Below are 4,384 nucleotides of genomic sequence, written 5' to 3' on the forward strand. Positions count from 1 at the left end.
TAGACTAGGACTTAAAATATTTCAATTACTGTTTTTTGTTAAATGACTGTAGTCTCATTCAATTTTTTTAGCTCCTAATTGAATGACAACCTTTTGTTGCATCCTGGAAACTGTTCCAATGCTAGATTTAATGAATGTACTACTTTGTGTTCTACTAAGCCATGGAAACCTGAAAGGTTCCCAGTTTAGGCATGGTTGTCTGCTAAATTGGCTGCTCTTAGCTAAAAAAGCTGCAGCACCCTCAGATTAGGAGAGGAAAAATCAGCCAGGGTTCCTGCCCTTGTTATCCGTCAAATGGTGGAAAGTGTGTATGTGTAGGACATTGGGTAAACACAGGATTTGAGTTGTTAATCAGTTTGCTGGATTATTACTGCCTGGGATTACATGTGATGAACAAACACCTGGATTGGGTACTCAGAGTGTAACAATGGATCATCTGGTCCCAAGAGATGACCTCATTATCCCTGACCTTACTTCAAATCCTTTAACTGATATATATGTAGAATAATAATTCTTTTTCTTGTTGAGAACAAATGGCAACTTTCTACAGAAATCCCCTGGGAAATGCTAAACTGAAAATTTTGGACTGCATTGTATCATCACTTTCATTCCTGGGTTCCTGTCTTGGAACCAGAACAGGAAACTAAAACCCTTCTAATTGCAACATCTGGCTGAAATCTTCCCCTTCTGTGACATCTGGAAAAGACCTAGAGGTGTATAGTGCTAGCTGCTCACACAAACTGGGCGCAAGAAACGACTTGATCGAAATGTGTCTTCCGGTCTCATTTCAAGCAGACTGGCAAGCAGTGGACATCTACTGTGCGTCCCCCTTCAGCTCACCAGCAAAGCAGGCATCAATTGTGGAAGCTTCAAAGTAGCCAGAAGCCCTCAAACAAATCCTGGGAATGAAGATGGGGGTTTGGACAGGAGGTGATGTTGGGGGCAGTCGCGATATCTGTGGAGTTTAGGCAGCTCTCCTGCTCTTCCTGGCTCCCCAAGAAGGGTTTAGTTGAATGGTTCATACCTTTCCTTTTCTTGGTGGCCATGGATTCACTGAAAAATGCTGATCTCATCACAAACTTATTTTCAAAAGGGGACATTCAATGATCATTAACCCCTTTGAATATATAAATTAGAGGTTGAAAGGGCACCCACCAATTTAGCAATGGCACAATGCTTATGCAGCTTGGTCATAGGCTGTCCCTACCTGCTGAGTTGGTGTGCCCCATGTTCACTTTGTGCCCAAAAAATTGGCTGCAGTGCAAAGCAGTTTCTACCCCCTGCCCCCAGGTGAAGCTAGTTTTTGGACGGTCTCCATGCTAAGTGTCACAAAGGATTAGTATTCAATTAGATGCCAAGAGGTGGAATCTAAAAATGTGCCCTTACGGGTGATTCTTTTAATGAGAAATCAGGTTGAAATGACAGGGCTCACAGTGAGCTCACAGCCAAGGTCAAATAGAGACAAAGAATAAAAGACAAAATGAGGTAAACCAGGAAAGAATGATTAAATGACATCACGCTGGGATTTTAAAAACTTGCAAGAGGATGGGAGAGCTGGGGAAGTAAGAATTTCCACTTGAGATCCTGTCCTAACAGGACTTTGGGTGTACCTACATGACATGGACCGCAGCAGTTCAAGACAGTGCTTCACCACCACCTTCTCGAGGGTAATTAGGGATGGGCAACAAATGCCAGTCTAGCCAGCGATGCCCACATCATGTGAATAAATACAAAAAAGATTGAGTTATTAGAGGTTCTCTCTTTTTCCTCTTATCCCTCTTTGCATACTACATGTCATCCTTAACATGTTTTTAGGAAAATAGTAACATAAGAAAATAGGAGGAGCAGGCCATTCAGCCCCTCAAGCCTGCTCCACCATTCAACTAGATGATGGCTGACCATCCACCTTAATGCTGTTTTCCCGTACTATCCCCGTATCCCTTGATGTCATTACTGTCTAGAAACCTATCGATCTCTGTCCTGAACATACTCAGTGACTGAGCTTCCACAGCCCTCTGGGGTAGAAAATTCCAAAGATTCACTGCCCTCTCAGTGAAGAAATTCCTCCTTATCTCAGTCCTAAATGGCCCACCCCTTAATCTGAGACTGTGCCCCCTGGTTTTAGAACCCCTCCCCAGCCAGGGGAAACATCCTTCCAGCATCTATTCTGTCTAGCCCCTTAAGAATTTTATGGGTAGAATATTGCATTTGTTGGGCGGGCGCGCGCCTAAACTGAACAAGTGCAAAATGACGCACGATGATGTCGGACGAGCATCCTGACATCATTGCGCATCCGTTGACTCCCGCGTGTGCCCACCGACAATTAACAGGCCTACTAAGGCCATTATGGTTCTAGTTCAATGAAATTTTTCGCTGTCCATCCAACCTTACGGTTGGCGGACAGGCGAAAAGCCCAAGTGGCCTTGGGATTTTTTGCGAAACCTCATCCACGGGTGGGATGAGGTTTCAATCAGTGATTTATGTTACTAATTTGTAATGTGTCCCTGCTCGTGACAGAGTCACATGAGCGGGGACATGTTACTAACATTTTTCAACTCTATTTTTTTATGTTCAAAAAGCTTCAGGTTCCTGAGGATCTGTGTGAACTTCCACGCTCGCCCTCTTCCCCCACCCCCACACAGGCAGCACTGAGCACTGCAGCACCCGATTCACACTGGCTGGTCATTAATTGGCCAGCCAATGTGAAATGGCGGTTGCGGCCTGATCGTGGGTGGTGGTCCGATTCGCGGCTACACCCACTCACCCCCGCCAAAACCGTCCAGCGACCGGAAAATCCTGGCCCATAAGTTTCAATGAGGTCACCTCTCGTCCTTCTAAACTCTGGAGAAAACAGGCCCAGTCTCCTCAATCTCTCCTCATAGGACAATCCCGCCATCCCAGGAATTAGCCTTGTAAACCTCCACTGCACTCCCTCCATGGCAAGTACATCTTTCCTTAGATAAGGGGACCAGAACTGTACAAAATACTCCAGATACAGTCTAAGCAAGGTTCTATACAATTGAAACAATTTTTACATTTAGACCTTCTGTACGTTACGAACGTACGAATTAGGAACAGGAATTGGCCATTCGGCATCTCGAGCCTCCTCCGCCATTCAATAAAATCATGGCTGAACTGATTATAACCTCAGCTCCACAATCCCACCTACCCCCTTTCCCCCTCTTGCTTATCAAGAATCTACCTGCCTCTGCCTTGAAAATATTCAAAGACTCTGCTTCCACTCCTTTTTGAGGAAGAGAGTTCCAAAGATTCACAACCCTCTGAGAGAAAAAACTTCTCCTCATCTGTCTTAAATAGGTGACCCCTTATTTTTAAACAGTAAGCCCTAGTTCTAGATTCTCTCACAAGAGGAAACATCCTTTCTACATCTACCCTGTCAAATCCCATCAAGATTTTATATGTTTCAATCTTAATCTTCTGAAGAGCAGATACAAGCCTAGGCCATTCCAGCCTTTCCCCATAAGACAACCCGCCCATTCCAGGTATCCTTCCTTAAATAAGGAGACCAATACTGTACACAGCACTGTAGATAGGGTTTCACCAATGCCCTGTATAACTGAAGCATAACTTCCCTACTATTGTATTCAATTCCCCTCACAATAAATGCTAACATTCTATTAGCGTTCCTAACTACTTGCTGCACCTGCTTACGAGCCTTTTGTGATGCATGCACTAGAACACCCAGATCCTTCTGCACCTCAGAGCTTTGTAATGTCTCACCATTTAGATAATATGCTTCTTTTTTATTCTTCCTTCCAAAATGGACAATTACACTTTTCCCACATTATACTCCATTTGCCAGATCTTTGCCCACTCACTTAACCAATTTATGTCCCTTTGTAGCCTTCTAATGTCCTCTTCACAACTTGCTTTCCTACCTATCTTTGTGTCATCAGCAGATTTTTCAACCATACCTTTGGGTCTTTCATCCAAGTTATTTATATAAATTGTAAAAAGCTGAGGCCCCTGCACAGCACTCGTTACATCTTGCGCACCAGATAATGACCCATTTATGCCTACTGTCTTGTCAATGAGCGACCACTCAGTGTTCAGGTTGCTAAAACTATCTCCCTTTATTGGCAGCAGTATCATAGATAAATGAAGTGCAATGCAAAGTGCTAAATATAAAAGCATCATAGCCTGAAGGTCTGCTTTACAAATTGTGGTCTATTATTGTAGTATTACAGTTGAATAGAAATCTTCTGTAGAACCCTAAGTAACTTGCTTTCTCTCATATAAAAAAATAGCGCATTTCCCATTTTCCGTGAAAGTATACATAGGGACAGCAGTATGCTATTCTGTCTCTCGAGCCTTTTCCACCATTCAGTCAGATTAAGGCCGATCTGCACCTTAACTTCATTTA

The sequence above is a fragment of the Carcharodon carcharias genome, chromosome 1 (genome assembly GCF_017639515.1).
Source record: "Carcharodon carcharias isolate sCarCar2 chromosome 1, sCarCar2.pri, whole genome shotgun sequence".
In the NCBI taxonomy this organism is placed as follows: Eukaryota; Metazoa; Chordata; class Chondrichthyes; order Lamniformes; family Lamnidae; genus Carcharodon; species Carcharodon carcharias.